The sequence below is a fragment of the Aquarana catesbeiana genome, linkage group LG11, assembly GCF_042186555.1.
Source record: "Aquarana catesbeiana isolate 2022-GZ linkage group LG11, ASM4218655v1, whole genome shotgun sequence".
In the NCBI taxonomy this organism is placed as follows: domain Eukaryota; kingdom Metazoa; phylum Chordata; class Amphibia; order Anura; family Ranidae; genus Aquarana; species Aquarana catesbeiana.
In genome coordinates, this window is record NC_133334.1 from 261,090,186 (window position 1) to 261,112,946 (window position 22,761).

The window sequence follows — 22,761 nt, forward strand, 5'->3', positions numbered from 1 at the left end:
GCGACGTCATGACGTCACTTCCCGTTTACTCGGCTGCCAATGGCGCCGAATTTAAAAAAGTACACAGTATTCAGAATCGCCGTTTTCGGCGATCTGAATACTTTGAAGTGTAAAGGAGGGATGGGGGGTCTTTTAGACCCCCCATCCCTCCATAAAGAGTACCTGTCACCACATATTACTGTCACAAGGGATGTTTACATTGCTTGTGACAGCAATAAAAGTAAAAAAAAAAAAAAAAATTTTAAACACAATTTATAAAGTACAAAAATAAATAAAATAAATTAAAAAAAAAAAAAATTTTTTTAAAGTGCCCCTGTCCCCGCGAGCTCGCGCAGCGAAGAAAACGCATACGGAAGTCGCGCCCGCATATGTAAACGGTGTTCAAACCACACATGTGAGGTATCGCCGCGATCGTCAGAGCGAGAGCAATAATTCTAGCCCTAGACCTCCTCTGTAGCTCAAACCTGGTAACCGTAAAAAATTTTTAAAGCGTCGCCTATGGAAATTCAAAGGTACCGTAGTTCGTCGCCATTCCACGAGTGCGTGCAATTATAAAGGGTGACATGTTTGGTATCTATTTACTCGGCGTAACATCATCTTTCACATTATACAAAAAAATTGGGGTAACTTTACTGTTTGGATTTTTTAAAATTCATGAAAGTGTCACTTTTCCAAAAATTTGCGTTTAAAACACCGCTGCACAAATACCGTATGATAAAAAATATTGCAACAATCGTCATTTTATTCTCTAGATTCTCTGCTAAGAAAATATATATAATGTTTGGGGGTTCTAAGTAATTTTCTAGCAAAAAATACGGATTTTAACTTGTAAACACCAAATTTCAAAAATAGGCTTAGTCATGAAAGGGTTAACCCCAGCAACAATGGACTCCCAAGAGCCAGATTCAATAGACCCCCAGCCAGCCAGCAACATTAGACCCCTCCTTCAACAGTAGATCTCTCCCATCAACGATTGACCCCCTGCAACATAAGACCCCCCCCCCAGCAACAATAGACACCCCTGCAAAAATAGATTTGCTCCAGCAACAATAGATTCCCCAGCAGCCAGCAACAGAGAACCCATCCCTTAACATTAGATCCCTTACAGCAATGACTGACCCCCAAGCAACAAAGACCTCTTCCTTAACAGTAGATCCCTTCCAGCAATGACTGACCCCCTAGCAACAATTGATCCCTCACGAGCAACAGAAGACCTCCCCAGCAACAATAGAGCCCCCTCCTCTACAAAAACAGATCCCCTCCAGCAACAACAGATTCCCCAGCAGCCAACATCAATAGACCCTCCAGCACCCTTTGTGAATACATATATTCAGTTCTGGAGGTGCCGGAACTGCGTTCCCACACAAAAAAAGCCCTGAATAGAAGCCCTGATATGTCTGTGTCCGGTCCTGAGTAAGTGCATAGTGTGTTATTGCCCATCTCCGAGTTAGTAGGAGCCATGATTTGTCTGTGCCGCCTTTGAGTAAATGGGAGGCAAGAGCTATCTATGCCCACCCCTGACTAAGTGGGAGGCATGCAGGGCTGGTACAAGGATTTTTGACACCCTAGGCGAAACCTAATTTTGTTGCCCCCCTTGGCTCCACCCCCTTTTCCCTGCCCATGTATACCCCACCTTTTTAATGAAGGGCCCATCAAATGCAGCCTCACCATCGCCCATCAATGCAGCCTCACCATCGCCCATCAATGCAGCCTCACCAGCGCCCATCAATGCAGCCTCACCAGCGCCCATCAATGCAGTCTCACCAGCGCCCATCAATGCAGCCTCACCAGCGCCCATCAATGCAGTCTCACCAGCGCCCATCAATGCAGCCTCAGCAGCGCCCATCAATGCAGCCTCACCAGCGCCCATCAATGCAGCCTACCAGTGCCCATCAATGAATGTTTGCTTGCTTCCATTCATTCGGGAGTTGGGACACAGACAGACACAGTCCTCCACCGCCTCTGTGTCTCTAACACTATGTGCGAACAGAGAGACGGCTGCCTTTTGATGCTGAGACTTAGCTGCTTGCTGCAGAGAGAAGCGAGTTTGAACACCAGTGGCCGGGTGCGCTAGGCAGCAGTGCGCCCTAGGCGGCTGCCTAGTTTGCCTAGTGGTAGCACCGGCCCTGGAGGCATGATATATATGCATTGGCAAAATGCTCGAGAAAGCGGAAGCCATGCTTTATCTTTGTCTACCCCCATGTAGAAGAAGTCATGATTTGTCTGTGCCAATCCCTAAATAAGTGGTAGGCATGATTTGTCTACGTCCACGTCTAAGTAAGTGGGAGGCATAGGTGTGCGCAGCCTATTGCATTAGGGTGCGCACCCCAAAGCTCAAACTCAGTTTTGAGACAGAGAAAGGATCTGAGGACAGAGATTCCCCAGTCCCTTTCTCTGAAGCCTCATCTGCACGGGGCAGTGAATGGATGGGAAGTGATTTGTGCTGAGCAGCTTCCTGTTCATTCACAAGCTGAAGCATAGTAAACACAGTTTACTATACTTCAGTTATGTATGAACACAGTAATTGCTCGGTACCAATCACTCATTGTGTTCATTCAAAAAAGGAAGGAGCTGGTAAATGTTGTATTTACTGGCCCCTTCCCTGCTCTCCATCCTAAAATAGGGGGGGGGGGGCCTTGGCAGCAAGGGGAATCTGCGTTGCATGCCTATGGTGGGAGGGGCATGGTGTGTCAATGCCGACCTCCGAGTTAGCAGGAGCCATGATTTGTCTGTGCCCACCTCCGAGTAAGTCGGTGCCATGATTCTTCTGTGCCCATCCCTGACTAAGTGGTAGGCATGAGATATAGTATCTGCATCCAGTCCCAGTAAGTATTTTTTCTTTGTTGGATAAGAATAGGGGAGGTTCAGACTGGAAATATGTGCCAGTGGATGGTGTCATCCTTGTTAGCAGTATATAGCACAAGAGAGTAAATAGTAGGACCCCTTCCTGACCCTTCAGCCCTGGAAGGTTTTACCCCCTTCCTGACCAGGCCATTTTTTGCGATACGGCACTGCGGTACTTTAACTGACAATTGTGCGGTCATGTGATGCTGTACCCAAATAAAATTGATGTCCTTTTCACCCTCCCAGTAACTGCAAGACACTATGTGGTTGATTTACTAAAGGGAAAAAGACTGTGCACTTTGCAAAGTGCAGTTGCACACTGTAAGAGCAGTTGCTCCAGAGCTTAGTAAATGAGCAGAAGCTCTGCTGACTTTCATCAACCAATCATGTGCAAGCAAAAATGTATTTTTTTATTTTCCTTGCATGTGATTGGGTATTCTTTGCAAAGTGAAGCTTTACCTCATTTACTAAGCTCTGGAGCAACTGCCCTTGCAGAGTGCAATTGCACTTTGCAAGGTGCACAGTCTATTGGCCTTTAGTAAATCAACCCCTATGTATCTATGCAAGCTCCCGAATAACTTAAAGGCACTATGGGGTTGATTTACTAAAGGTAAATAGACTATGTACTTTGCAAAGTGCAGTTGCACTCTGCAAGTACAGTTGCTCCAGAGCTTAGTAAATGAGGTAAAGCTCCACTTTGTAAAGAATACCCAATCACGTGCAAGGAAAATAAAAAATAAAAAAAAACACCATTTTTGATTGCATGTGATTGGATGATGGAAGTAAGCAGAGCTTCTGCTCATTTACTAAGCTCTGGAGCAACTGAGTGCAACTGCACAGTCTATTTGCCTTTGGTAAATCAACCCCTATGTATCTGTGCAGGCTCCTGAGTAACTGAGAGGAACAATGTTTTTGTGCCCACCCCCGAGCAACTGGGTGACACTATGGGGTTGATTTACTAAAGGAAAATAGACTGTGCACTTTGCAAAGTGCAGATGCACTCTGCGAGAGCAGTTGCTCCAGGGCTTAGTAAATGAGGAAAAGCTCTGCTGAATTCCATCATCCAATCATAAGCAAACAAAAAGGCTGTTTTTCTAATTTTCCTTGCACGTGATTGGGTATTCTTTACAAAGTGAAGCTTTATCTCATTTACTAAGATCTGGAGCAACTGCACTTGCAGAGTGCAATTGCACTTTGCAAAGTTCACAGTCTATTTGCCTTTAGTAAATCAACCCCTATATGTCTGTGCCTGTTTCTGAGTAAGTGGAAAGCACAAGGTGTCCATTCCCACCCCTGAGTAAGTGGGAAATGACAACAGTCTATGGTGGGTGCATTATCACCATTTCACCATCATGACGGAGATATGGAGCACAGATAGAAAAACTTGTGACTGTCACATGATTATTTCCTGGTTCAGACCAGCTCCACTTTTACTGAACACATTTGGGTGCAGGAGGGACCATATTAAAATCCCATTTCTTTTTAATTCTTCCTCATCATCCATGTGACTGTTACAGCCGTGGGGACCCCATAGAAAGTGTTTCTTCCTACCCTACAAGGTGTTGTTATGATAAAAGTCATGTCCTTTTCATTTCACATTACATTGGTCAGCAGAATGTACATTAGAAAGTCCTCTACCGCCCGCTAATTTCCTAGTTGTTTCGGGCAGCTCGTGAAAATGGTATTTTAGGAAAACCTTTATAGAGGATATCTTAGTTTTTTCTTTTTTTTTCTTCACTTAAGGTGTGAGAATTGGCCGGAGCGAGCGCAGTCTGTTAAAGTGAAATAATTAGGGGGTCTGAAAAATCCAAAATAAACACGCAGAAACCAAAGGCCCCACCATTTGTCGGAAGCGTAGAGCAACGCGTCCGTTACTGGGCCAGTTAACACTTCCATGTATAGGAGGGGGAAGGGTTGCATTTACAGGGACAATGCTGTATGGTTTGAATATGTGATCTCCTTCACCACTTTTATGTTACATTTATCAGAAATCAGTTTTGGGTTAATTTTTATATGCATGATGTTCATTATTATATTTTACACCCCTAATTCAAGGCACCTAGATGGAGGTATAAGAAGTTAAATAAAGATACAGTTTTGTTTTTTTATTGTTTTTTTTTTTTGTTTGTTTTTTACTGGAGTGCTTTAATACCAGGCACTTTTACCCCCCTTCCTGCCCAGGCCAACTTTCAGTGCTGTCACATTTTGAATAACAATTGCACGGTAATGCAACACTGTACCCAAACTAAATTTCTATAATTTTCTTCACACAACTAGAGCTTTCCTTTGGTGGTATGTGATCACCACTGGGTTTTTTTATTTTTTTTTTTTGCTAAATAAATGAAAATAATTTGAAAAAAAAACACGCTTTTCTTTTCATTTCTGTTATAAAATGTTGCAAATAAATTATCTTTCTTCATAAATTTAGGCCAAAATGTATTCTGCTACATTTCTTCGGGGAAAATAACCCAAATCAGTGTATATTATTTAGTCTGTAGGAAAGTTGGAGAATCCACAAACTATGATATATATCTGAAAAGTGATCAATCCTCTCATTTCTTGAGGCCCAGAAATATCAGAACAATACAGAAGACCCTCAAATTACACCTTTTTGGACAGTAGTCATTCAAAGGTATTTAGTAAGAGGTGTGGTGAGTTTTAATTTTTTTGTCATAATTTTTGGAAAAATGAAGAAATTAAAAAGAAATATTTAGTTTCTTTTTAAATCTTTTTTTTTTTTAGATACTGTCACCAATGCAGTACAACATCGTCATATAACTGGTGTGGCGGTGATCAGGGACACTGACTGGTAACAGTACGAAAAAAATACATATATTTTTTATTTTTTTCATTTTTATTACATTTTTTTTCTTTTTTAAATTTTTTTCTTAACACATGTGACCAGAGCAATATAATGTTACCATAGTAATGATCAGAAGTGATCAGGTTTTTTTTTTAACACAATAAGATTGCTTATAGCAAGGAATTTCATTGCTATAAGCAAGCATTTTACTGAATGAAACCGATTTATTCAGTTTGTTTTGTTGTGATTAGCTGTGATTAGCCAAAGCTAATCACGTGGTACAGATAGGCCGCGATCGGCCCTGTCTGTACCATGTGATCAGATTGACCAATCACAGCTAACACAATTGTACAATGGATAGCATGAACAGGAAGCCATCTATTGTTTACAACTGTCATGTGACCTGCTGTGATTGGTCATAGTGGTCACATGGTACCGGCAGTTAGCTGATACACTGATCAGTCACCGGACACAGCCAGTGACAGATCGCGCCCGCCTGCGGCGTGAACCGGGAGGGCGCCACATAATGTCCACCCAGAATGATTTTCTGTGTTGTTTTTCTTTGTGTTGAGTTATTTTGAGGGGACAGCAAATTTACACTGTTATACAAGCTGTACACTCACTACTTTACATTGTAGCAAAGTGTCATTTCTTCAGTGTTGTCACATGAAAAGATAGAAGAAAATATTTACAAAAATGTGAGGGGTGTGAGATACTGTATATATAGTGCCTTGAAAAAGTATTCATATCCCTTGAAATTTTCCACATTTTGTCATAATACAACCAAAATCATAAATGTATGTTATTGGGATTTTATGTGATAGACCAACACAAAGTGGCACATAATTGTGAAGTGGAAGGAAAATGATAGATGGTTTTCAACATTTTTTACAAATAAATATCTGAAAAGTGTGGGGTGCATTTGCATTCAGCCCCCTTTATTCTGATACCCCTAACTAAAATCTAGTGGAACGAATTGCCTTTTGAAGTCACCTAATTAGTAAATAGAGTCCACCTGTGTGTAATTTAATCTCAGTATAAATACAGCTGTTCTGTGAAGCCCTTAGAGGTTTGTTAGAGAACCTTAGTGAACAAACAGCATCATGAAGGCCAAGGAACACCCCAGACAGGTCAGGAATAAAGTTGTGGAGATGTTTAAAGTAGGGTTAGGTTATAAAAAAATATCCCAAGCTTTGAACATCTCATGTAGCTCTGTTCAATCCATCATCCGAAAATGGAAAGAGTATGGCACAACTGCAAACCTACCAAGACATGGCCGTCCATCTAAACTGACCGGCCGGGCAAGGAGAGCATTAATTAGAGAAGCAGCCAAGAGGTCCATTGTAACTCTGGAGGAGCTGCAGAGATCCACAGCTCAGGTGGGAGAATCTGTCCACAGGACAACTATTAGTCGTGTTCTCCACAAATCTGACCTTTATGGAAGAGTGACAAGAAGAAAGACATTGGTGAATGAAAGCAAAAAGAAGTCCCGTTTGCAGTTTGCGGGAAGCCATGTGGGGGACACAGCAAACATGTGGAAGAAGGTGTTCTGGTCAGATGAGACCAACTATCGCTGCACATTTACCCTGAACACACCATCCCTACCGTGAAACATGGTGGTTAGCAGGAACAGGGAAGCTGGTCAGAGTTGATGGGAAGATGGATGGAGCCAAATACAGGACAATCTTAGAAGAAAACCTGTTATGCCCTGTACACATTACTGGACTTTTCGACCAAACTGGTCCGACGGAACAAATCCGTCGGACATTCCGATCGTGTGTGGGCTTCATTGGACCTTTTGTGTCGAAAATTCCAACGGACCTAGAAATAGAACATGTTTCAAATCTTTGCGACTGACTCGACTCCGATCGAAAAATCCGTTAGTCTGTATGCTAGTCCGACGGACAAAAAAGGACACAAGGGCAGCTACTGGCTATGAACTTCCTTATTCTAGTCCCTTCGTACGTCATCATGTTCGAAATGATCGGACTTTGGTGTGATCGTGTGTAGGCAAGTCCATTTCGTTGGAACTCCGTCGCAACTCCGGCGAAAAGTCCTTTGGTGTTCAGGCGGACGAGAAGTCCGCTCGTGTGTACGCGGCATTAGAGTCTGCAAAAGACTTGAGACTGGGGCTGAGGTTCACCTTCCAGCAGGACAACGACCCTAAACATACAGCCAGAGCTACAATGGAATTGTTTAGATCAAATCATATTCATGTGTTAGAATGGTCTAGTCAAAGTCCAGACCTAAATCCAATTGAGAATCTGTGGCAAGACATGAAAATTGCTGTTCACAGACGCTCTCCATCCAATCTGACAGAGCTTGAGTTATTCTGCAAAGAAGAATGGGCAAAAATGTCCCTCTCTAGATGTGTAAAGCTGGTAGAGACATCCCCAAAAAGACTTGCAGCTGTAATTGCAGTGAAAGGAGGTTCTACAAAGTATTGACTCCGGGGGGGGGGGGCTGAATACAAATGTACCCCACACTTTTCACATATTTATTGAAAAAAAAAAATTAGAACCATTTATCATTTTCCTTCCACTTCACAATTATGTGCCACTTTGTGTTGGTCTATCACAAAAAAAAAAAAAACACATTAAAATACACCCTGTTTCCTCGAAAATAAGACCTAGCGTGATTGTCAGTGATGGCTGCAATATAAGCCCTACCCCCCAAATAAGCCCTACCCTGTTTCCCTGAAAATAACACCTACAAGGACTTTAAAAAGGGCTTATTTGGGGGGTAGGGCTTATATTGCAGCCATCACCGACAATCACGCTAGGTCTTATTTTCAGGGAAACGGGGCATTTACGTCTTTGGTTGTAACATGACAAAATGTGGATAATTTCAAGGGGTATGAATACTTTTTCAAGGCATTGTATAATCTATATAATCAGAGAAGAGTTCAGGTTCTATTCCTTTATTATACAGATTATATATGTAAATGTGTAACCTGTGTGTATCTGGGTCTGATCCTAGCCAGTGCCTCACCGGCAGCCACTGACCTCACCGCACGTCCCTGGTAGGTTGTTACAAACATCTTGGTAGAACTAAGCACAGATCTTCTGTGGATGTCGGCTGCCTCAAATCCTTCCGTCTCCTTCTGTAATCGCAGATAGACTCCATGATGATGAGATCAGGGCTCTGTGGGGGGCCAAACCATCACTTCCAGGACTCCTTGTTCTTCTTTACACTGAAAATAGTTCTTAATGACATTGTCTGTATGTTTGGGGTCGTTGTCCTGCTGCAGAATAAATCTCCCTCCCTGATGGTATGGCACGACGGATAAGTATCTGCCTGTATTTCTCAGCATTCAGGACACCATTGATCCTGACCAAATCTCCAATTCTATTTGCAGAAATGCATCCTCATACTTGCAAGGAGCCTCCAACATGCTTCACAGTTGGCTGCAGACACTCATTATTGTACGGCTCTCCAGCCCTTCACCAACAAACTTCCTCCTGCTACAGCCAAATATTTCACATTGTGACACATCAGTCCAGAGCACCTGCTGCCATTTTTATCACGCTTTATGCACAAAAACATCAATTTTAGATTTATCTCCTTTAGATTTACCTTCAACTATGTAGTGCAAGGGCCTGTCTGATTGCATACAAATGGAAAGTGTTTAGGTTTGGCCTTAACACTTGATATTTTGGTAAATCTAAAAGAAAATTGAACAAGAAAATTGTATAATTTATGGCCAGCCTTACAGAGTGAACCATTGCCATTATTCCTGACTCTCTTTTTGTCCACCTGGGGAAGAGGATGGGGGGGGGGGTGCCTCTATCCAGCATTGTGTGCTCCAGCTACTCCTGGTAAATTCTCCATGAAAAAAAAAAATGTATATTAAAATATCAGCAGGGGTGGTGAGAACCCCTCATAATGGGCACATCGGGTGTACAGACCCGGGAACTCAGCACAGGGATGGTGGGAACCCCTTATAATGGGAGCAGCAGGTGTGCAGACCAAGAACTGCAGCACAGGGATGGTGGGAACTCCTCATGAGGGACACAGCAGGTGTACAGACCTGGGAACTCAGCACAGGTATTGTAGGAACCCCTCATAATGGGCACAGCGGGTGTACAGACCCAGGAACTCAGCACAGGGATGGTGGGAACCCCTAAAAATGGGGACAGCAGGTGTACAGACCTGGGAACTCAGCACAGGTATTGTAGGAACCCCTCATAATGGGCACAGCGGGTGTACAGACCCAGGAACTCAGCACAGGGATGGTGGGAACCCCTAAAAATGGGGACAGCAGGTGTACAGACCCAGGAACTTAGAACAGAGATGGTGGGAACCCCTAAAAATGGGGACAGCAGGTGTACAGACCCAGGAACTTAGAACAGAGATGGTGGGAATCCCTCATAATCGGCACATCGGGTGTACAGACCGGGGAACTCAGCACAGGGATGGTGCAGAGATCTCACCAATAGAGTCCCCAAGAGAGAGAAGACCTTTTCATGGGATTTAACTCTCTAGCATCTACCAAACACCAAAATGTCTTTTTAATAAATTGTTCAAGGTATGCATTTTGTGGTAACTGTCATCTCGAGTCTATGGGCACCTTTACTACCCCAGCCATGACCACACCGCCACTTAGTGTGGTTAATCTGTCTAGAGATCAGGTAGGTTCATTTCGGGCTCTTGGATAAAACAGGGGCATCCAGAGAAGACCTGCCCCCGAAACAGGAAGCACACACATACTGCAGAGCTGTAATATTATCCTAAAGCAATTGAAGAAAAACATTAAAACATGTGCAGTGTATGGGGGTCCACATCTCTATGTCATGCATAGAATTTCGTGTTTGGCTGGAGTTTCCCTGTAATGCCCTGTAATTCCGCCACTGATCACTTTGTCTTTCTGGCCCAGCGCTGTGAATCTCAGCCGTGTAAATATTATTTTTCTACATTCATCACCCAGATCCTTCTTCTACTGTATGACATCATATTGGACAGAATAACCTAAATTCCCTTCCTCAGGCTTGGGTAGATGTTATCCCAGGTAAAAGAAATTAGTATTATTACCCATAGGAGAGTCTCATGGCGCCATCTAGTGGCCACATACAAGTATACTCAAACTTAATTCTTGGCTTTAATGCAACAAAAATCACATATTTGCAGATAGAGTGGGGACATTCAGGTTAAAGCCATTTAACCACTTGACCTCCGGAAGGTTTTATCCCCTTTATGACCAGAGCATTTTTTGCTATTCAGCCCTGCGCTACTTTAACTAGCAATTGCGTGGTCATGGTACACGGTACGCAAACAGAGCTTCCTTTTGGTGGTATTTGCTTACCACTGGGTTTTTTATTTTTTATTTTTTTTTTACAAATCACATTCCTTTATAAATTTAGGCCAAAATGTATTCTGCTGCAAGTATTTAGTACAAAAAAATCCAAATAAATTTATACAAATTGGTTTGTGCGAATGTTAATAGCGTCTAAAACCTATGGCATCTCATAGGGTGGCGAACAATCTAGCGCTAACAGACACTGGCTGGGAGGGACACTAACATCGCTAGTGAAACCAATAAAGTGATCCGTGATAATACTGTACACTGACACTGTACTAATGACACTGGCTGGGAAGGGGTTAATATCTAGGGGCTATCAAGGGGTCAACTGTGTGCCTAACAGGTGTAATGTGTGCTGATCTTAATTACTAGCCTGGCTGTTTTTTTCTCCCCTGCTTTTCAGGGAGAAGAAACAGCCAGATCGCTGTTCCTATATAGACAGATTTCTGTGTGTTTGTAAACACAGAACACTGATTGATTGGACCCAACCAATTAGCAGATTTCAGCTGAAACCATTGGCTGAAATCTGCTGCTAAACTCGTGCTGTGTCCAATCACAGTATGGGTTGGCAGGGGGCTGGAAGTGGGCCGGTCACGTACATGTACATGACTGTGCCTGTACCTGCCGCCCGCTGACAGTATATTTAGTGTGACCACTTGACCTTCAGAAGATTTAACACCCCCCCCCCCCCACCCCATGACCAGGCTATTTTTTGCGATATGGCACTGCGTTATTTTAACTGACAATTGTGCAGTCGTGCAACACTGTACCCAAATAAATTTGATGTCCTTTTTTTCTTATAAACAGAGCTTTCTTTTGGTGGTATTTGATCACCTCTGCGTTCTTTATTTTTTGTGCTATAAACAAAAAAGACCAACAATTAAAAAAAAAAAATAATAATAAATAAATAAATAATAATAATAATAATAATAAATATATATAATAAATACATTTTATATATATATATATATATATATATATATATATATATATATATATATATATATATATATATATATATTTATATATATATATATATATATATATATATATATATATATATATAATTTTTTTTTTTTTTTTTTTTTTTTTTTTTTTTTACTAGTAATGGTGGTGATCAGCAGAATACATATTGGCCTAAATTGATGAAGAAATTTAGATTTTTTACAAATTTTTATTGGATGTGTTTTATAGCAAAACAAAACAAAAACAAAAAAAACAAAAAAAAACATATATATTTTATATATATATTTATATTTATATATATGCTTCGCGGCGCTCGCAGGGAATGTAGCTCGACACTGTAATAGATCGAGTGGAGGACACAGCCTGTGGACACAGCGGGGCAGACATCGCAGGATCCTGGGGACAAGGTAAGTAACTTTGCCTGGATCCTGCGATGCGATCCCGAGTGTGGCTCGGGGGTTACCGCTTTTGGTAATGAAAATTCACCCCGAGCCACACTCGGGAATACCTCTAGGGAGGTTAAGGGGGAAAATCTTCCGGGGCTGAAGTGGTTAATAGAGCAAGCTGAAGTTAAAAGCTGATTGGCCACCGTGCACAGCTTCTCCAGATTTTGCCTATTCCAGTTTTCTTCCAGTCAACCCCTTTGTCTCTGTGTGGAAGCAGTAGTCTCTCTGCATAGGTCCAACATGCCCCTTGCTGAGAGGACATTCTTTTCTATTCAGGCTTTACATACACTTAAAGGGGATAGCAAACCTGTTCACACTCCCTGTCTGTTGTTCCACTTCATGAACACCTACAGCATAGCTCCCAACTGTCCCTGATTTCGAGGGACTGTCCCTGATTTGGAGCAATGTCCCTCTGTCCCTCATTCTTCCTCATTTGTCCTTCATTTTGGTCTGATCTATATAGATGTATATAAAATGCGCTTTTTATCTTTCAAAAAGTGTTTCCCAGCGCTAAACATTTCATCCAAATTCTAAATTGCTGCATTTGTAAATTTCAAAAGCCAATATAAAGGAATAGTAGTGGTAAAAAAAAGTCCTTGTGGATTTAATTAACCTTTTTTTTTTGGGTTAATTCTCCTTTAAGGGGGTGAGGCAGGGGGCGTGTCCTATGTCTACATACATTTGTTAGTAGGTGTCCCTCATTCCCATCTCAAAATGTTGGGAGGAATGCTTACAGCCCTTTCACACAGATGGACCAATCTGGTCTGCCTGTCAGTTTTCCGGTGGACCTGATCAGCCATTGCTCTCTATGGAGCGGTGGATGTCAGACTCCCGCCAACATCCAATCCGATTCCGTCCGCTAAAAACAGATGGATGGGGATCCGTTCCCCATCCATCCGATGGATCGGACCGGATGACAGTCAGATGGAAACGGACAGGTGCCATCCGACAGCCCCATAGAGGACAGTGCAGGGTTGCCAACCACCAGTAAATTTACTGACAGTTTGTAAAAATCAGTGATTTTTTACAATTGCCAGTAAATATCAGGGGCTGATCATTTCATGCTGTGTTGACTTTTTAAGTTTAAATCAAGCCAATTACTTTGTTATAGGTATTGTCAGTGTTTCCACATCATGTTTATACTGTTTGACTGTGTTAGTTTTCAATAGGAGTTCTGTAATTTCTCAGGTTGCCAGTAAAAAAATGTGCTCCGCCAGTAAATTTTCCATGTTTTGTCAGTAAAAAATGCTGCGGGAGGTTGGCAACCCTGGGACAGCGGCCTGTGTCCATGTCTGCTCTGCATCAGTGGACCGGACGCAGACTCATCATCCACCTGCTCAGCGGGGATCAACGTAGACATCCCTCACCGGGCAAGTGGATCCTCTGGCAGACCCCGCCAGTATAAAAAGGGGCCTTATAAGGCAACTGTTTTTGCATTTTCGTACTGTTTGTAAACAAATTGCATACCTCCCAACATTTTGAGATGGGAATGAGGGACACCTACTAGCAAATGTATGTAGGTTTAGGACACGCCCCCGCCACACCCCCTTAAAGGAGAATTAACCAAGGAAAAAACTGTTTTTGTGGCAAACAAGAGTTTGTTTTTTTACCGCTACTACTCCTTTATATTGGCTTTTAACATTTACAAATGCAGCAATTTAGAATTTGGATGAAAGGTTTAGCGCTGAGAAACACTTTCTGAAAGATAAAAAGGTGCATTTTCTATACAACTATATAGATCAGACAAATGAGGGGGAAAGAGGGACAGAGGGACAGTTGGGAGCTATGAAATTGGTGTAAGTTAGAGTTCTGCCTTACTATTAGTGACGTTTAGCTGCCTACATATGAGAGGCGAGCGAGGTCAGGCCGCACGGTATTTCGCTGCGGGGTGAACATGGCTCTGTGTAATAGCTCTCTGTACTTTTCTCTCCATGTTGGCAGGATTGGGGGTTTTTTTCCTGCCTTGTTGATGTTGGAATTTGTCCAACACAAGTAATTAAAAGTGCAGATTCAGCAGATTTTTTTTTTTCCAACACGCAACCTGTAACATGTTCACAGAAGTTCCAGAACCTGCTTCTTCTCCGGGGTGGATGAGATGTGAGTGTGTATAAATTCCCAAAGCAACTTTAGTCACCGCTGGCTAAGTCCAGCCAAATTTCTGCCGCATTCAGGACCCATTTACCTAATAGTGGTGCATTAATGTGCGTTAACTGGCAGAAAAAGTACATTACTCTTTTTTTTCAAATGCAATGCTCTGCAACACACTTTGTATGTTGCTGATCCTTTTGGCAAGCTACAGTGCAGGTGCCTTAGTGCATTGGGATGTCATTCAAAAACAATGGCTCCCCAATGCAGTAACGCATGTTCAGGGGAGTTGCTAGGTGGCAAAAAGACCAGGGGCTTCAGCCCGAAGTCCAAGGTTAGCACCAGGGGCAGGGGGGGGCGGGGCGGTAATGGCGCAGGGTTTTTTGGCTGGGCGGTGGGGGTTGTGTGCCGGGGGGTAAACTCACTTGCTGGTTGCTGCCTGGCTTACCGGTGCCCATCAATGCGGACCACTAAACTCACCTACCTGACATACACTAACCTACCCTACCTGACACATACCTCCCAACATTTTGAGATGGAAATGAGGGACACCTACTAGCAAACGCATGTAGGTATAGGACACGCCCCCTGCCACACCTCCTTAAAGGAGATTTAACCAAAAAAAGTTAATTAAATCCACAAGGGCTTTTTTTACCACTACTATTCCTTTATATTGGCTTTTAAAATGTACAAATGCAGCAATTTAGAATTTGGATGGAAGGTTTAGCACTGGGAAACACTTTTTGAAAGATAAAAAGTGCATTTTATATACAACTATACAGATCAGACCAAAATGAGGGACATATGAGGAGGAATGAGGGACAGAGGGACATTGCTCCAAATCAGGGACAGTCCCTCCAAATCAGGGACAGTTAGGAGCTCTGCTGATATACACTGACCTACCTACCTGACATACACTGACCTACCTACCTGACATACACTGACCTACCTACCTACCTGACATACACTGACCTACCCTACCTGATATACACTGACCTACCTATCTGACATACACTGACCTACCTACCTACCTGATATACACTGACCTACCTACCTGACATACACTGACCTACCTACCTGACATACACTGACCTACCCTACCTGATATACACTGACCTACCTATCTGACATACACTGACCTACCTACCTACCTGATATACACTGACCTACCTACCTGACATACACTGACCTACCTACCTGATATACACTGACCTACCTACCTGACATACACTGACCTACCCTACCTGACATACACTGACCTACTTACCTGATATACACTGACCTACCTACCTGACATACACTGACCTACCTACCTGATATACACTTACATACACTGACCTACCTGACCAGGAGACAGACTTCATGTGTCCTGCAGCAGTAGCTCAGCTCAGCGAGACAGCCAAAGGAGAGCCGCCTGCCTGAGTGCCGAGCGGGGATCGATGTGGCGCGGTGGCCGCATTGTAATTCCCACCTTCTGGAGCCTGCAGCGCCTATGATGGACGTCACACGTCCCACGGTCCCACCACTGGACCAGTGGGACGTCCATCATAGGCCCTGCAGGCTCCAGAAGGCGGGACCTGCTATGTGACTCGGCCACACTCGGCGGCACTCGGAACCAGATCGGTCCCCGCTCAGTGGTGGGCGGCGGCGCTCGGGGCTAATAATAGAACAGTACCGGGGCTTTTTGGGGACCCACTCGGGGCTTCAGCCACTGTCAGCCCCCCCCCCCCCTGAAGCCACTGCGCATGTTACATGCAATGCCGAGACAGAGTGTCTATGGGCCCTAATGCTAGGTCGACTAGCATTAGATGACTAGGTTGCATTTTTTGCATGCTGGATGGGCATGGCAGCCCATTCAAATGAATGGGCTGTCATGCCTGCGTTTTTGCAAACAAAAAATGCATGCACCTTTTCAAAAACATGGCCACAGGAAAATCGCAGGGTCTTTTTGACCATGCGATTTCCCTGCAGTACCCGCACATGCACTGCCAGACTCAGTGGAGGGAGATTTCTGCAGCATATTTGGCAAGTACAGAATCACAGCATATATAAAATAATATGCAAAGTGGTTGGAGGGAAGCTTCAGAATGGCAAAGATGTCTTTATTACAAATTATGTGAGCAGACTGCAGTTTCTCTTTAATGTAATAGAAAAATACTGAACATATACACTTCCAAACATCAACCTAGCCATTACAGAAAATGCAATACCAGCCAATGGTTACCCCCCCCCAGCAAAATTCTCCTAAGCAGCTGGCAGCAATCGGCAGCTCAATCAATATGGATGAGAATATGAAAATCCCTGTACTCATCCCTGCTGATCATCAACCACCTCAATACCGGGCACTTACACCCCCTTCCTGCCAAGGACATTTTTCATCTTTCAGCGCTGTCACACTTTGAATGACAATTGCGCGGTCATACTACACTGTACCCGTGTGAAATTTTTATCATTTTCTTCACACAAATAGAGCTTTCTTTTGGTCATATTTAATCACTCCTGGGTTTTTTATTTTTTCCTAAAAGAAAACATTTTGGAAAAAAAAAAGTTTTTCTTAGTTTCTGTCGGGAAATTTTGTAAATAAGTAATGTTTCTCCTTCACTGATGGGCACTGATAGGCTGCACTTATGGGCACTGATGAGGCGGCACTAATGAGGAGGCACGAATATGCTGCACTTATGGGCACTGATATGTGGTACTGATGAGCACTGATAGGCAGCACTGATGGGTGGCACTGGTGGGCGCTGGGCACAGATAGGCGGCACTGGTGGGCATAGATAGGCGGCACGGATAGGCGGCACTGATGGGCATTGATGAGCATTGATGAGCAACAGTGATGAGCATTGATGGGCAGCAATGATGAGCATTGATGGGCAGCACTGATATCACTAATGGCCACTGATTGCTGGCACTTGTGGGCACAGATTGGTGGCAATTGTGGGCACAGATTGGCACTGATTGCTGGCAGTGGTGGGCACACAGTTCTGGCACTGGTGGCACTTAATTGTAATCAGGGCCCTGATTACATCCCTAGATGTCCTCTGTGGGGAGATGCCGCTGATCGGCTCTCCTCTCTCAGCCGATCACATGGTTAAAGAGCCGCGGTTGTGGTTCTTTTCACAGATTGGGGTCGCCCGCAATCGCCACGCTGCGCACCCACGGAGGCGCGCGAGAGCGGTCGTTCTGGGCGGCCATCATATACGTCCACCCAGAACGAGAATTTGACGGCCGGCGGGCGGGAAGAGGTTAAAGATGTATGTTGGCCTCCTCATATTAACCTGATTTTCTTTCTCCCTAAAACCTACAATTCTCCTTTCCTATTGTATGTCTCCTACACTGGCTTAACTATAGCTGTAGCAGCTACTATGGGGCCAGGAGGCAGGAGGGGGCCCCATTAGACTTCATGTACACTGCTGCTAAAAGGACGTTCAGAGGCATTTGGATGCTTTTTTCAGCTGCCCCTGAACTCATCCAATGTTATCTTACAGTATCTCACAAAAGTGAGTACACCCCTCACATTTTTGTAAAAATTTTATTCTATCTTTTCATGTGACAACACTGAAGAAATGACACTTTGCTACAATGTAAAGTAGTTAGTGTACAGCTTGTATAACAGTGTAAATTTGCTGTCCCCTCAAAATAACTCAACACACAGCCATTAATGTCTAAACCGCTGGCAACAAAAGTGAGTACACCCCTAAGTGAAAATGTCCAGATTGGGCCCAATTAGCCATTTTCCTTCCCCGGTGTCATGTGACTCGTTAGTGGTACAAGGTCTCAGGTGTGAATGGGGAGCAGGTGTGTTAAATTTGGTGTTATCGCTCTCACTCTCTCATACTGGTCACTGGAAGTGCAACATGGCACCTCATGGCAAAGATCTCTCTGAGGATCTGAAAAAAAGAATTGTTGCTCTACATAAAGATGGCTTAGGCCAGTGATGGCGAATCTTGGCACCCCAGATGTTTTGGAACTACATTTCCCATGATGATCATGCACTCTGCAGTGTAGTTGAGCATCATGGGAAATGTAGTTCCAAAACATCTGGGGTGCCAAGGTTCGCCATCACTGGCCTAGGCTATAAGAAGATTGCCAAGACCCTGAAACTGAGCTGCAGCACGGTGGCCAAGACCATACAGCAGTTTAACAGGACAGGTTCCACTCAGAACAGGCCTCGCCATAGTCGACCAAAGAGGTTGAGTGCACGTGCTCAGCGTCATATCCAGAGGTTGTCTTTGGGAAATAGACGTATGAGTGCTGCCAGCATTGCTGCAGAGGTTGAAGGGGTGGGGGGTCAGCCTGTCAGTGCTCAGACTATACGCCGCACACTGCATCAAATTGGTCTGCATGGCTGTTGTCCCAGAAGGAAGCCTCCTATAAAGATGATGCACAAGAAAGCCCGCAAGCAATTTGCTGAAGACAAGCAGACTAAGGACATGGATTACCGGAACCACGTCCTGTGGTCTGATGAGACCAAGATAAACTTATTTGGTTCAGATGGTGTGAAGCGTGTGTGGCGGCAACCAGGTGAGGAGTACAAAGACAAGTGTGTATTGCCTACAGTCAAGCATGGTGTCAGGGCTGGTGCAAGGATTATTGACACCCTAGGCGTAACCTAATTTGGCCGCCCCCACTGACTTCACCCCCTTTGCCCTACCCATGTGACAGGAGGCAGCTCTATACAGGAAGCATTGGCTGTGCTTCCTCTAGTGCTGGCTCCAGTGCTGTAATGCGCCTCTAATTGCACCACCGGTCGGACGGGGCAGCTGCCTGGGAGTTAGTTAGCTACATGCTGCAGATGTGGAAGAAAATCAGTGGCTGGATCAGCGGCTGCCTAGTTTGCCTAGTGGTAGCACCAGCCCTGCACACATCCTCTTCACAGACAACACACAGGCTGCCCAGAGTGTGGGCGGGGAAAGAGAGAGCAGGTCCAGCCTCTGCCAGCAATTCAGTGCAGGAGGGAGGGGCTGGGCGGGGCTGGGCGGGGCTGTGCTCTATAAACACAGACTGTCAGTGTCAGCCCTGACAAGCAGACATTGCTGGCTCACAGTACTGGACTCGGCCAGCTCAAGAACTGCGCATGTGCGGTTCTGAGCTGACGATACAGCGGCCTTTGCACAGCATATCAGAGTGGCCCAGGGGGCAACTGTATCCCTGTCCCCCCTGCCCAGCCCGCCCCTGAGCATGGTGGTGGGAGTGTCATGGTCTGGGGCTGCATGAGTGCTGCCGGCACTGGGGAGCTACAGATCATTGAGGGAACCATGAATGCCAACATGTACTGTGATATACTGAAGCAGAGCATGATCCCCTCCCTTCAGAGACTGGGCCGCAGGGCAGTATTGCAACATGATAACGACCCCAAACACACCTCCAAGACCACCACTGCCTTGCTAAAGAAGCTGAGGGTAAGGCACCTTTGACACTACTGCGACTTCAAAGTCGTGCGATTTTGCGTTCGCGATTTCAGGGAATGCCTGTGTAAGTTGGACCAAAGTAGTGCAGGGACTACTTTGAAGTCGGCACGACTTGAAGTCGTAACTAATATGAATGTAAATAAAGTGATGCGCTAATATTATCCAAATAATATCACACTAAGTGTTGTGCTTACAAAATATTTCTCAAATAAGTGAATAAATTATGTATATAATTCACTAAAAACCTTGAGCAATAAAACCTTAAAAAGCATTCTATGTATTCCAAACCTTCATACAAGGTTCCCTGATAGTGAAAAAACCGGGATCTTCTTTCAATAAATGTTATAATTATAAATCTGTGCTCATGTGAAAAAATAGGTTGAAAACTTATACACCTCAGATATTGATTTGTGATTAGTCCACTAATTAGAAACAAAGTAATGCCTCCTCTTCACTTCAAACCAGGGCTTTATGAGTCATGCTTGGATGGATTAGCGGTGGATATACTAGATCCCGTTCACCCGCCGGCATAGATCGGTTAATCTTATAGCTTCCAGCGGTCCTCCCCAATGTAAAACATAAGATTGGGAAAAAATACCACTGCGCAGATATAAGCCAAAGTATATGTAAAGCAAAGAACCAAGTAATTTCACTCACATGATCCCTTTAACATTGATCGCATTTCAAATAGATGGTCAGTTACATTCAGCTCCGTGCTGATGCTGGTTTAATCACACACAGACTGCACACTGCCAAGAGCGTCACAGGCTCCTTCTCCCCACGCGTATCGTCACTAGGCACGTGACTTTTTCAAGGGTTGAGAAATTGTTTGTAAGCATAACACTTATAGGGCGTACACACGGTCGGACTTTGTTCGGACATTCCGACAACAAAATCCATGGATTTTTTCAGACGGATGTTGGCTCAAACTTGTCTTGTATACACACGGTCACACAAAGTTGTCGGAAAATCCGATCGTTCTGAACGCGGTGACGTAAAACACGTACGTCGGGACTATAAACGGGGCAGTGGCCAATAGCTTTTATCTCTTTATTTATTCTAAGCATGCGTGGCACTTTGTCCGTCGGATTTGTGTACACACGATCGGAATTTCCGACAACGGATTTTGTTGTCGGAAAATTTTATCTCCTGCTCTCCAACTTTGTGTGTCGGAAAATCTGATGGAAAATGTCCGATGGAGCCCACACACGGTCGGAATTTCCGACAACATGCTCCGATCGGACATTTTCCATCGGAAAATCCGACCGTGTGTACGGGGCATTAGTGTGATATTATTTGGATAATATTAGCGCATCACTTTATTTATTTTCTTATATATTTGTGTGGTTCACTGATTGATTGCAGCTGTATTATTTTGGTATCTTTTAATATATTCTCACATAATTTATATATTATTTTCCAATTCAGCGCTTTAGTAATTATATCACTGAACTAATATGAATGGTTGTCATTGGAAATCATGGGGAACGACTTGTCATGCGACTTTGCAGTCCCAAATTGTAGGACAAGTCGTACAAGTGTGAAAGGGGTCTAAAGGTGATGGACTGGCCAAGCATGTCTCCAGACCTAAGCCCTATTGAGCATCTGTGGCACATCCTCAAACGGAAGGCGGAGGAGCGCAAGGTCTCTAACACAGTTTGGAGACCACTGGGCTAAAGGGCTGGTGTGTGTTTACAGTGTGTTGGGGTGCCAGTCAGAATAATGGCAACCCAGGGATATTGTGCTTTTGTAGTGGGCACACCTAGGTGGTAATCCAGCCAGGACATCCCAAAATGTTGTAGGCTTCGATGACAAAATCTCCACACTCCTCTCCTGTGCATACATAAGCTGGCAGAGCGGTATGGGTGATTAAGATGACAGGGGCGGGGTGGTAGGAAGCTGGCAGAGGGGTGCTGAGGGGATGAAGATGACAGGAGGTAGGGTGGTGAGATGCCAGGCACAGGATGATTAGTATAATAATGACGGGGGGTCAGTAGTTGGCCTCATATGCCGGATGACATACATATCATCAGGGCTGTGTGTGTGTGTGTCTTTTTCTTTCTTACTTTCTTTATGTACCTCCCCTCTCTCCCTCCATCCCTCTTTCTTTCTTTCCTTCTTTTTTTCTTTATTCCTTTTATTTTTATTTCCCTCCTCTCTCCCTCCATCCCTTTTTTCTTTCTTTATTCCTTTCTTTTTTCCCCTTCATCCTTCTTTCTCTTTTTTTCTCTTTCCTTCTCTCTCCCTCCATCTCTCATTTTTTCTTTCTTGGCATCATCTCTGAGCTCTATTGGACATCACTGACTTACCCTGCTCAGCGGGGGCGGGCCTTATAGAACAGAGGTCATATATGGGCAGCACAGAGGCTTAGTGGTCAGCCTTGCAGCACTGGGGTCCTTGGTTCAAATCCTGACCAGGACACTGTCTGCATGGAGTTTGCATGTTCTCCCTGTGCTTGCGTGGGTTTCCTCCGGGGACTCCGGTTTCCTCCCACACTATAAAAGACATGCTACTTTGCATTGGTGGTGCAGTGGTGAGCATAGCTGCTTTCTAAGCAGATGACCCGGGTTCGATTCCCGGCCAACGCCATCTCCAAGATATCAGCCTCACCTTTTAAGTGCATTGAGTCTTCCCAGGGGGGAAAATTACTATACAAATTAAGTGTTGAGTATATATGAACGGTGGAATAAAATTTAAAACAAAACGAATTAAGTGAATGTGTCGTATGTTTGTATGGATTTTATTACACATTTTTGAATAACAGATTTCTTGCAGGTGGATGTGATTGTTTTGTGTTCCCCTTTTCAGCCAGTAGGTGGAGCACTCAGCTCCTTTTCAGGTATTTTCTAGGCTCTCCCTTCACAGTTTGGCTGGAGAAAGGCCCGCTGTGTACTATATAGAACAGGG

The 22,761-nt window shown here is 44.1% G+C and overlaps 1 non-coding gene across 1 annotated transcript; it reads left to right on the forward strand.

Moving 5' to 3' along the window:
- The first annotated feature begins 22,370 nt into the window (after window positions 1-22,370).
- On the forward strand, window positions 22,371-22,442 carry TRNAR-UCU (transfer RNA arginine (anticodon UCU)). Its single transcript has one exon. It is a non-coding gene; the product is annotated as a tRNA-Arg (tRNA).
- Window positions 22,443-22,761: the final 319 nt, after the last annotated feature.